Genomic DNA, 13,504 nt, shown 5'->3' on the forward strand with positions numbered 1-13,504 from the left:
TGCCCAAAAAAACCGTCAAAGGACAAGCACTAGTCGATTTTTTTGGATCAACATCCTTCTCCATATGGTTTCGAGGGCAATGACGCCAAAATTCGCATGGTGGAAACATGTGATAGTTATTAAACGATGTACTTTGTTGGCTCTAGTACCTCAGCCTCGACTGATGTTAGCATCGTCATTCAATCCCAAATCACTACCACTGGTATTTTTCTCTGCAGCTGGATTTCGATTGTACTAATAATCAGGCCAAATATGAAGCCCTGATCATCAGCCTTAACGTCCTTCAAGACTTTAGAGCAGCTCGCATCCTCATCAGAAGTAACTCAAAACTTCTGATTTACCAACTCAATGGCACTTTTTGTTGCATGAGTTGTACTTTGGTGCCTTATCACATGGTTGCCACCTATTTGGCCTAGTCATTTGAGGGAATCACATTCGAGCATATCTCACGCGTTTGAAACACTGACAGAGAAAAGCTGGCCCAAATAGCCTCCATAGCACAACACTTGGAGGGCAAACTAGGCCTGGTAATACTAGTAGTACGATGACCACACTTGGCCCTGGTTAATCATTAAGTTCTCGAACACGATTGCGTGATCTGTACAAAAGTCTTGTGCCTACCTTCTTTGTTGGATCGAGAGGGTCCTGTAGATGTTTGCGCTATCGAGACATTACCAAACGATTAGAGAAGGTCAATTATGCAATACCTTGATAATCCCACGGGCAAACACGATAGCAAGACAAGGGTCATGCCACAAATTATGTAATATATCAAAGTGAGTTGTACCGAAAGGGTGAAGACGACCTGTTGTTATTATGTCTCAGCCCAGAAGAAGCAACCCAAGCTATTACAGAGGTACACGAAGGAATATGCGGAGCACATCAATCTGAACAAGAAATGCACTGGTTACTTCATCGACACGGATATTTCTGGCCGAGTATGTTGAAAGATTGCATTGCGTACGCGCAAAGTTGTGTACAATGTCAAATACATGGGCCAATGCAAAAAGTCCCAGCCGAATTACTTCACTTGGTCACCAAACCATGGTTGTTCAGAGGATGGGCCATAGATATAATCGACAAAATTACACAGTTATCTGGAGCAGCGAAACATGCATGGATACTTATGGCGACCGACTACTTCACTAAATAGGTCGAAGCAAAATCTTACTCCGAATTAACATCCAAGAAAGTTTGCAATTTTGTAGAAGAAAACATTGTGACCAAATTCAGTGTACCAGAAACGATCATAACTGATAACAACATAATCTTCACGGCCAATAGGTTCAAAGAATATACGATGAACTTGAAAATCTGACTCGAACAATCCACACCATATTACCCACAAGCAAATGGACAAGCCAAAACAAGTAATAAAGTTTTGACCGACATTCTTGAAAAAATGATAAAAGAAAAGCCTGGTATGTGGAATTTGAAGTTAAACGAGGCTTTATGGGCATATCAGACTTCACTCTGATCAGCAACAGGAACGACCCCTTATGCAATGACTTACGGGCATGACGTAATGTTACCAGTCGAGCTAAGTATTAATTCGTTGCGAGTGATAGAACAAAGCAGTTTGATTAGTGCCAAGTACAATCAAGCCATGAGGCAAGAGTTAGAGGACTTGGAGGAAGCTCGGCTTGATGCTTATAATTTATTAGTAGCACTGAAAAAGATCGCCGAATAAGCTTATAATCGACGGGTTCGACATAAGACGTTCAGCAAATGTGAGCTAGTTTGGCAAACCATATTACTAGCAGGAATTAAAGATCCTAGATTCGTGTTCACCATCCACAAAGTTCTCAGCAAGGGAGCATACCACCTTAAAGATCGAACTGGTTTAATTCATAAACTACCAATCAATGGGAAATTTTTAAAGAAATACTATCCAGTCACTTGGGAGATGCGAGAATAAAAAGTTCATGTTATTAATTTTGCAAAAAGGGTGTACAAACAGAGCTGGTCAACCATCTTACTACTTAACAGTTCTAATGTGATGAAGGAAGGAAAGCTTCGAGGGCAGCTTTGAACTTTAACCACCTCACTTCACCCATTGTGACTTCGGCTTGCCATGTTCTCTTGTCCATCATCAGCTACTCAATCTGCTTCGCACTAGCCATGTATTCAGCCAAATGAGGTTTGCTTGACTCAAAATCCTCTGTGAGTTCAAAGGTAATGGCTGACCTCTGACGTTGGAGTTCTGCAATTTGATGGTCGAGGTTGGCCAGTTGTTATTTCTTAGCCTTTATCACCTCGACCTCTAGACGAAGAGCTTCTTGAGTGACCGTTGCAGCCTTAAAGTCATCTTCTGCTCAAAGAGCTCTCTCGAAGGTATCAAAATATTCTCTGGTTCGTTCTAGGATAAAAGACAGACAAGTGACAGTTTCAATGCTCAATAAGCCATCAGCTACAAGGTCGTTCAAATATTCTCCTACTGAGTCAAGGCCTTTGCGTTCGAGGATTTGAGAAGCCGAGAGAGACAAGAGTTCTTGCAGCTTGACAAGAGCATTTCACTCAATAGCCGATGCGGAAGGTTCGGCTGTAGTGGCAAAAGGATCGACCGTCTCGGAAGAACTAGAAAGAAGGGCATCAAGTTTGATTTCCCATGAAGGCTACATATAAAAATATATGTTTAGAAAAGTCAAGTCAGAGGAGTGAAAAAAAAGGAAGTTTTGCTCTAAGACCTGCCGAGATGAGACTTCAGCCATGTCTCCTGGTTCGTTGCTCGAACCTAGAGAACTTAGTGGCTAAACCTAGTGTTTAAGGGATCCTCTTAATTCATGAGGCTGATGGAGGTTATCGACATTCGATGGCCACTGAGGCGGCCAAGAAATATGAATAACACCCTTCAACACATAGAATTTTTGATGAAATGAGTAATTGGGCACCTGGCATTTAATATTTTCTTGGTTTAGAATTCTAAAGCAGAAAGTTAATAAAAAAGATAATGAAGGTTCTTAAAAAAGCCAAAGTGACCTCCTATGAAGGAATGTCGAGATTCCGATCTTGCGGATGAATAGCCGTCTCCGTCGTCACTTTCAATTTGACATAAGGTACCGCTTCATGCCCCGCGCTCGCTTTGGCAGTAGGAGGGTTGACTTGGCCAACTGCTTCGACCACCAGCTGAGGATTGGTGGGTGGCAGTTTGGCCGGTCGGGAGCATCTCGCCAACGAAGGTTTTTCGCTCTCGTCCTCCTAGATAGAAAAGGCTTGTTCATTAGTTAGGAGATTCAGTTAAAAAGAGATGGAAAATTGCTAACAAAAATGGTCGTACCTCTTATTCCACAATGATTACTAATTTCTTTTTTGGATGTGGGGGAAGACTTTTCTTGGCAGAGTGGTCGCCTCCCCCACAGCAGCAGTTACTGGACCGACCCCAAGGGTAACAGTCAGCCCCGGAGTTATAGAACCCTAGACTAATTGAGCGACAGCTGGAATAGTGGGTGAACTTTAGCCGCCTGATCCATTGGAAGATTTTGCAATCTTTTAATCGAAGCCTTGACAACAGAAGAAGGGAGAGAAACACTAGGAGCAGTTGCTCCCGTAGTATGGCTGGAGATATCGTGAATCTCCCGCTCCCCTTTCTTGGCCAAGTTCTTGACACGTTTTGTAGGTTGGGGAGCTTTTCTTACCGTTGCGTCTTCCAGGCAGGGTCGTTTGCTCAACAGAGTTGGCACAGTAGCTGCTGCCTTTTTCATATGAGGGGCAAGTCTTTTCTTAGCCATGACCATCACAATCACTTTGGCCTTCTTTATAGTACAACCACCTTAAAACACTAAGTTTAGGTTAGAATTAAGTTCAAAATGAATAAATGAACAAGAGAAGTAAGAAGGTATATACCTTGAGCTGTGTCTTTAGATTTTGGGACGATAGTCTTTTTGTGTCGATCGCCAAAAAGCTTCTTGGAGATTTTCTTGACCGAAACACTGAAGAAGTCCTTAGTGTAAGCATGGAATGCTCGATTGTAGGCAGAACTTGGAACATTGCTTCTTGAACATCCTTTTGGCTATTTCACATTCTCTTTTCAAAGAACCGGAGAGGCACTTTCGGTTTAGAAGCAAGCGAGAATCAAGTAATAGTATAGGGCACCCTTGGAGATAGCCCAGCTGATGAGCTAGGAAGTTGGCATGATAGATTTCCCATCTTCCTCGTCCGGCTTCGCAACCGTAGGGTAGCTCATGAGTAATGATAAAAGGTCCTCACGACATTCAGAGATCAACTTTTTCGGCCTCTTCCCATGCTGATTGTGGGAGGATAATACATGATGGATATGTCCGACGATGACAGACTTGGAATTCGTCGTCTGACAAACCCTCTAGGCCGAAGAAATATTTGAAGATTCCTTTGACCGAGTGGGTAGGAAGAAGGCGTGAAGCCAGTTCTAAGCTCATTGCCTTAGAAGGGTTGAAGCTTGGGACTTCTGGCCGCAACGTCGAGAAATAGACCGTGCAGCTAGAGCTGGAAGACCTAGAGCGAACTGTTTTGGTGGGGATCGATCTTCCCCACAGAAGCATATGTTAAACATCGATTGAGATTGGTGAGGATAGCTGGGCTAAGACATGACTGCTGGCCAGGGTTTCGGTAACTCGCATGTTTTCGACTAGGCACTTATTCAATTTGGCATAGAAAATATACTTATTACCAATAGAATAAGAAGGCCCCATGTTCCCCTCTTAAGAACTTCCCCTTCCGAGCTGGGGAAGTGGGTGATCAGGGTGTTGTAGTTAAAGAAGTTCTTGTGTAGCATATGCGCGTCTTCTTTCGACGACCTTTGGTCTTCTTGCATTAAGGCTTTGACTGAGCGATCTTCGAAAATGGTCTTCAACTCCAGGTCGAATTTATACCCAGAGAGAGTAATATAGATTGGGAGGCCGGTAGGAGAAGTGTCAAGTATGGCTATGATATCCAACATTGTCAAACCAAGAGGGCAGATGGGAAGAACCATCATGTTAGTGGTCGAGCACCAAAAGCTTAGAGCCATAAAAAATTCTCAATCTGAATTCATCTTGATGGTCAAGAGTTTGATGGCATCAAAAATACCAAGAAACCTCCATTTGTTGCCGAAGTGTGGCTCTATCCAAGTAGCCCCAGCAACCCAGGCCTAAGTAGTTAAGGGTCAGACACCTTGGGGTTTGGCCGATTCCTATTTCAACCAATCGTACCCTTGGAACAAGGGTTTCAGGCAGTGTGCCTTCAACATTTCGATGATAGTTTCTGGGACATCATCTTTGAAGAGTGGGCTGAGAGTTTGATGAAGAACATTGATTGGTGGTCTTGGTGGTGTTTCCATCGGTAATGCTTCGGCACTTGCTGCATTCCTCGGTGAACTTAGTAATAAATGTATTAGCAGCCATTGAAGATGAAGGTTTTCTAGGATTAAGAGTATGGTTTCTTTTCCAAGTTTAAAAGCAATTGGCAAAAGATTCGAGAATTTTGAAAGCGTAAAATTTGAATGAAGATGAGATGAATATTTATAGGTGTTTTGGGAGAAAGATCAACAATTTAGTTTGTTTTTTTTAAAGGGGGATAAAATCGACTAGAGGATTTGATAATCATGACAAATATTCAAAGAATCCAGGTGAAGGGACCAAAAAACTCGTGGATCAAGGATGCACGTTTGCGTGTGACGACGAATTTAATGATGAAGAAACATTTTAATGGTTGCACGATTTGAATGTCATTATGAAAGACTGGCGAGTGAGCTGAAGAATGGCCACATGGCAGGGCATCTGACAAAATTAGGATCGTGTAATTGTGCCTTATAAATGCATACAAGTGGTTAGGATTTTTGAGACATTTTAGTGTCTTTTAGAGATACCAAGGGTCTGATTTCACTTCCTCAATGTTGAGGCTCGACTAGGAGTTATAGGCAGAAGACCTCAGAAGCGAAGGGGAAAGTTTAGAGTTACTATCGGCCCAGTGGTCTTCCAGGGGTATCATGGGCCGGCTACGTCACCACGAGCTATCCAGTCAGATTCAGCCAAGTCCTAGTGCAAGAAGGATTAATGTGGATAAAGACGATAGGGAGTCTTAACACTGAAAGCCTTGAGAAGTAGGAATGAATCTAGTTCATTATAGGGCTTGGTTCAAAGACCTGTTGGAACTTGGATTGGCCGAAATCTAATTGGATTGGATTAAGGGGTCTTAATCTGAGTGCATCTCTAGTTTGGCCCAGAGCCAGCTCGTTGATGTAAATACAATTCATTGTGCAAAATTTGAAACCTATCAAATTCAACACATAAACTGCCCTGCACAAACTCTCACTCTACGCGAAACCTCTCAACAACCTTGAGATTTTTATTATCTTTTTGCCGCCGACACATCTTCAGTTTGAATAAACAGCATTGTGAAGGCAACCAGCGACATCTTCAGTTTGGATAAACAACATTGGAACCGTAGAATCAGCCGATGAAGGATCACCTTTAGTTTGGATAAACAACACTGCTTCTTGTCCGATTGATTACCTATCCAAGTCTTGGTCGACAAGGATTTTCGAGTCCTTGTTGGTAGAGGTCAGCTCATCAGCTTTCTCGGCAAAGTGAGGTGTTACCATATTATTACATTTGGCTCATTAAAAGCTGAATTTGATATTGAACTTTGCAAAACTAGCAGCCTTATCTTCAGGCTCTAGAACCTAAAGGCTGAGACGTGTTCCTTCCTCGGCCACAGTCACAATATCAAGAAGTCAGTAGCGTGCTCAACACAACATTAACATATTTTACTCATCGGCCAAGCTCAGCCGACGAGTTGGCATGCTCCGCACACAACCGAATGATGTAGTTTGCTTATTAATTACTCGGCCTGCGTTCCATGTAGGCTTGGTAGTTTATAGGGTCAATACCACTAAACGACACCATCTGGTGGGGGGAAGTAACCCTCAAGTATTGATCACAGTCATGCTAAGGGCCAAGACGGCAGAAACCGTAAACACCATCTGGATCCGCGACATGCATAAGTCTAGCAGAGATGCAAAGATGAACCGCAGGTGGCAAAAATTCCAGATCTGAAAAATGAAACCACCAACAAGAGCGGCCAGACATAGCCACCACCAGATTTGTAAACCCAAACTAAAGCAACACCATTAAGGAGGCGTTGCGCTTAAATCCGAGCATAGATTCCTACAAATCACAACACTAAGCAGAGTGATGAAAACATGATTACAATACACTAGCACCCTTGTAAGGACAAGGTCCGGATCTGAATGAAGGGGGAGAAACATGGGAGGGGAGATGAGGGTGGAATGCTGAGAAAGGCTGGGATGGGGAAAATGGCGTAAGAAATAGAGGCTGTGAATGGCGAGGCGAGATAAAATTAGGGTGGGAGGGGGAATGGAGAGGAAATAAGAGACAGGGAGAAGGAAGGGACGGGGACATGGAGAGGAAATAGGGGATGGGGTCGGGGACATGGATTCAGTTCTAAAAACTATAGGATGTCCTCATACATTTTCATAACCATATGGTAGATCACAGTTTTCTTCCTTAATGATGATATGAAGCGTGTTGTGAAATATAGTACCAATCATAAATTTCAACCTATAAATCTTACTGAACCTATATAGGTAGAGCATCAAGTTTAAATCTGTTTGAAATCATGTCAACAATTGGATGCCATCTGCTCCTCCAAAATTTGATAAGGGAGACCTAATTACAATATACAAAATGATATAAAATGAAATGCATTTAATCCACATATAAAAAATAACCTCACCTACTGCAAAAACATGAACTGTCATTGAAGAGTGTTAAGGACTCTCAAATATAAACGTGTTCATGATTATTTCCTTGATGCTATTGTAAAATTGTGAGGATGAATGAATGCCCACAGTGAAAGAGAATTGGGAATAATAGGGAATAGTTGTTATGTGGTGCTTTCAAAAGTGTAATCATTTTGTCTGTTTGGTTAGTCACGGGTGTTGCTCTATATAAAGAGCACTCTGTGTGATCACAATACACATAACACTGCGAAATAAAAGAACTGGAAGCAATAATATCAGTATCCCTCCCTTCATCTTTTTACCTGCAATCCTTTTGTGTTACAAAACTAAACAATGTGATATTTTGCACCCGCTTCGCTCATGTCCCTAGCAAATGTTATATCCCTAACTTTTGCCTATTTATAACACGTTATTAGCACGACTCTCTAACCTCAGCCAGTTCTCATGTCCCTTCATCGAAAAATGCTTCCTCTAAGGATTTTCCTGTTCTTCTTCATCCTCTGCCTCACCTGCCTGATGTACCCTCGCGAAGAACTGCTAGCACCATGCCTGCATTTAGTTCTCAACATAACAATTACTTATATCTTTGATTTATTGTTTGGTGTAGCTCTTAATTACTAACCCATTGTTTATTTATGTTAATTTTACTGTGATCGAAGATGATGCAATATCATCGCCCATCTTGAACTGCAGATTTAATTTTACTGCATTTTTAGATGGTGTTGTATAATCGCCCACCCTGCTCTACAAATTTAAATTTCCTGCTGCTTGAGTAATGTGGTATAATCGGCCATCTTATGCTATTATGTTTCAATGAGAGTGGTGCGGTACAATCGCCCTCCTCATTAATCATGTAAGTCTCGAGCCTAAAGTTTCAAGTGCTTATCATTTTGGCCTGAAGATCAAAATGAAAAAATTTTAATAACCAAAAATTTTAACACTACATTCCTTCAGAATACATATTATTGCAAGTTCTTACACATCTCATTTTTCTTTCATAAAAGAAAATGGCAAACTTGGTAAAGCTTGATTTTGTTGCCCTGGACATTACTGGGAAGAACTACCTTACCTGGGTAGTGGATACCAAGATCCATCTAGAGGCAGGGAATCTTCGAGAAACCATCAAGAAGGAAAATAGTGCATCCTTTCAAGATCAGGCTAAGGCCATGATCTTTATCCGTTGCCACCTTGACAAATGACTGAAGAGTGAGTACCTAATGGTTGAGGATCCATTAGCCCTCTGGAAGGCACTGAGAAATAGATACAATCACAAGAAAATGGTGATTCTTCCAAGGGCTCGTTGTGAGTGGACACACCTAAGGATCCAAGATTTCAAGTCGGTGGCGGAGTACAATTTTGCAATGTTTAGAATACTCCCAAATGAAGCTTTGTGGGGAAACCATCCTTGAGAAGATATGTTGGAAAAGACTTTCAGCACCTTTCATGCCTCTAACGTGCTCCTGCAGCAGCAATATAGAGAGTGGGGCTTTACTGAGTACAACCAGTTATATCTATGCTCTTTGTGGCTGAACAAAACAATGAGCTTTTGATGAAGAATCATCAGTCCCGACCTACTGGATCGACACAATTCTCAAAAGTGAATGTTAATTCCCTCGAAGTGAACACCACATCTTCTCGTGGCAATAATTACAAACGAGGACGTAGCCATAAGTGAGGCCGGTGGAATGGGAAGGGCAAGAATCATGGTCTCTAGTTTCAAAACTAGGTTCCAAGGTATAATCAGGCCCGAGCTTCAAAAATGTAAATCGCCACAAAGAAAAGCTCATATGAATAACACTCCTAGAAATCCTGAAGAAGTTTGCCTTAGGTGTGGTGGCAATGGACACTAGGTGCGTACCTGTCGTACCCCAAAACATCTGTAGGACTTGTATTAAGCATCCTTCAAGGAAAAAGGTGTCGAAACCAATTTTCTCGACCAGGCTAAACCGATGGATATACTTGATCCAATGTTCGATTTATCACGGCAATTGAACACAACCCACCTGAATGTCTTAGACTTCATTGTGGAAAGAAGGAATAAAGTGTATTTGTCCGATTGAATCATTTATGTTTGATGTACTCTTATTATTCGGAACTTGTTGTTTAAAGTTCACATTTCAATTCAATAAAAGTGGCATTTCAATTTCCCTTTATTATGAATAAACTATTTTTAACAATGATTCCTTTACTTAGAGAGCATGGATAAAAAACTATGGTTATTCTCAAAACAAGAGCAATGGTGGAGATATTTTCTTGCAGACAGTGCAACCACGCATACAATACTTCGAGATCAAAAATATTTCTCAAGCTTGATGCTTACAAAAGTAAAAGTAACAACAATATCAGGCCAATCAGGTGTAATTGAAGGATCAGGGAAAGCCCAAATCATGTTACCAAAGGGAACAATATTGTCCATACAAAATGTGTTGTACGCTACTCGATCTACTCGAAATTTGTTGAGTTTTAAAGACATACGGTTAAATGGATACCACATTGAAACGAAAAGTGTAAAAAATGTGGAATATCTATGCATTACCTACAATGATACCCAAAAACATACATTGGAGAAGTTCTGTGGTTTATCGAATGGATTGTATTATACATACATAAAGACAATCAAAGCACATACTGTCATGAACCAGAAGTTCATTGATTCAAAAATTTACATGCTTTGGCATGACCATCTGGGTCATCCAGGATCCACCATGATGTGAAGAATCATTACCAACTTTAATAAACATCCATTATTGAGCAGACACATTGCTATCTCAAATGATAACCCTTGCAAGGCTTTCTCTCAAGGGAAGTTGGTAATTAGACCATCACAACTAAAGATTGATACTGAATCCCCATCATTTTTGCAAAGAATTCAAGGGGATATTTGTGGGGCTATTCAACCACCTTGTGGACCATTTCGATATTATATGGTTTTGCTTGATGCATCTACCGGATGGTCACATGTTTGCCTCTTGCCTACTCAAAATATAGCTTTTGCGAGACTTCTTGCTTAGATAATTAAGTTACGAGCACAGTTCCCAAATTACCCTATCAAGTCAATCCGACTTGATAACGCTGGTGAATTTACGTCTCAAACCCTTGATGATTATTGCATGACACTAAGCATTGATGTTGAACACCCTGTTCCTCATGTTCATACCCAAAATGGTTTAGCAGAAGCATTTATCAAGCGCTTTCAATTAATAGCTTGCACTTTACTCATGAAAACAAAATTGCCAGTCTCTGTATGAGGACATTCCATCTTACGTGCTGCTTCATTGGTTCGATTGTAACCTATAGCCAACCACCGATACTCATCAATACAACTCGTGTTTGGGCATCAGCCAAACATTTCACATTAACGAGTTTTTGGTTGTGTTGTTTATGTGCCTATTGCACCGCCATAATGCACTAAAATGGGATCTCAACTCAGACTAGGATTTTATGTGGGTTTTGATTCACCATCTATCATTAGATATTTGGAACCCTTGACAGGTGATATGTTTATAGCTCTTGCGGATTGTCACTTTGATGAGACAATCTTCCTGTCGTTAGGTGAAGTAAAGATCGTTCCAGAAGAATGGCAAGAGATGAAATGGGTTGTACCCACCTTATCTCATTTTGATCCACAAAGTACTTAATGTGAAAATGAAGTGAAAAGGATCTTTCATCTTTAAGGTATTGCTAATCAAATGCTAGATGCATTTAATGATGTTTCGAAAGTGACAAAATCACATATACCTGCTGCAAATACGTCTGCAAGAATTGATGTCCCCATTGGACAAAATAAGGTGGCAGTGACTAATTCATCTATTACACGCCTGAAGCGTGGTAGACCGCCTAGTTCAAAAGATTCAGCCCCTCGAAAGAGAAAGATAAGGGCACAACTGAATCCAATTGAAATCATTTAGGAAAAGAAAATGAATGATAGATTCACAATTCATGATTTTGTACTTTAAGAAAAAGAAAATGTCCTTGATGAGACACATGTCCCTAAAGAGACAAAATGAAAGCAAAGAAATCTCCATAAATTATGCATGTACTAACGAATTATGGGATCGAAATGAAATAATCATTGACGACATGTTCACATTCACAGTAGACACTAAAATCATATTAAGTGATGATATTGATCCCCGCTCTGTTGATGAATGCAAATAAAGACAAGATTGGCCTAACTGGAAAGATGCAATCTAGGCAAAATTAAATTCCTTGGAAAAGCGAAGTGTTTTTGGAGTGGTAGTCCAAACCCCGCCTGGTGTAAATCCCATGGGTTACAAGTGGGTATTCACAAGAAAGCGCAATGAGAAAAATGAGATTGCAAGATATAAAGCACGACTCGTTGCACAAGGTTTTTCACAAAGACCTGGAATTGATTATGAGGAGACATACTCTCCTGCAATGGACGCAATTATGTTCTGCTACTTAATAAGTTTGGTGGTTTCAGAAAAACTTGACATGTGACTTCTAGATGTCATCACCGCGTATCTATATGGAGAATTAGATACTGACATATATATAAAGGTTCCAGAAGGACTTAACTTGCATGAAACGACTAACAAACTATAAGGTATGCTCTCAATCACATTAAGGCGATCATTGTATGGGCTAAAGCAATCTGGATAAATGTGGTACAATCGTCTCAGTGAGTATTTGATCAAACAAGGATATATCAACAATGTCATTTACCCTTGTGTGTTCATTAAGAAATCAAATTCTGGATTTACCATAGTGGTAATATATGTTGATGATACGAACCTAGTTGGAACCCCTAAAGAGCTCAACAAAACTGCTGAATATCTGAAAAGCGAATTTGAAATGAAAGACCTTGGGAAACAAAATATTATCTCGCCCTGTAGATCGAGCATTGTGCTAATCGAATTTTGGTCCATCAATTAGCTTATATTGAAAAAATCCTGAAACAATTTGGCATGGACAAGGCTTATTTACTCAGTAAGCTAATGGTCATTCTTTCTTTGCACATTAAGAAAGATCCATTCCGTCCAAAAAAAAAAAGATGATGAAATGGTCCTTGGTCCAGAAGTACCATATTTGAGTGCAATAGGTGCTTTATTGTATTTAGAACAATGTACTAGACCATATATAGCTTTTTCAGTCAACCTGTTAGCAAGGTATAACTCTACTCCAACAATTCGTCATTTGAAGGGAGTCAAAGATATTTTACGATACCTTTGTTGGACAACAAACATGAGCCTCTTCTACTCAGAGAAATCCATAAATGACCATATTCTTGTTGGATATGCATATGCTGGTTTTCTCTCTAATCCGCATAAAACCCACTCACAAACTGGATATGTGTTCACTAATGGAGATACAACAATTTCATGGCACTCAACAATGCAGACATTAGTTGCTACATCTTTCAATCACTTGGAAATACTTGCTTTACATGAAGCAAGTTGTGAATGTTCTTGGTTAAGATGAATGATCCATCATATCCGGAATTCATGTGGTCTACCTTCAAGGACAGACACTCAAACTGTCATTTATGAAGATAATGCAACCTGTGTTGCCCAAATGAAGGAAGGATTCATTAAGGGCGATAAGACTAAGCACATATCTCCAAAGTTTTTTTAGTGTACATGAGCTCCAGAAGGCTAAAGTTATTGAAGTTAGACAAATTTGTTCTAATGAAAATCTGGCAGACCTGTCTACCAAATCTCTACCAAAGTGCACGTTTCAGAAGCTAATGTAGGGTATCGGATTACGTCGGCTTACCAATCAGTTAAATTTGAAGAATGTGGAATTAGGGCGAGATACATGTTAGGG

This window comes from Malus sylvestris, chromosome 6 (genome assembly GCF_916048215.2).
Source record: "Malus sylvestris chromosome 6, drMalSylv7.2, whole genome shotgun sequence".
NCBI classification, from domain to species: Eukaryota; Viridiplantae; Streptophyta; class Magnoliopsida; order Rosales; family Rosaceae; genus Malus; species Malus sylvestris.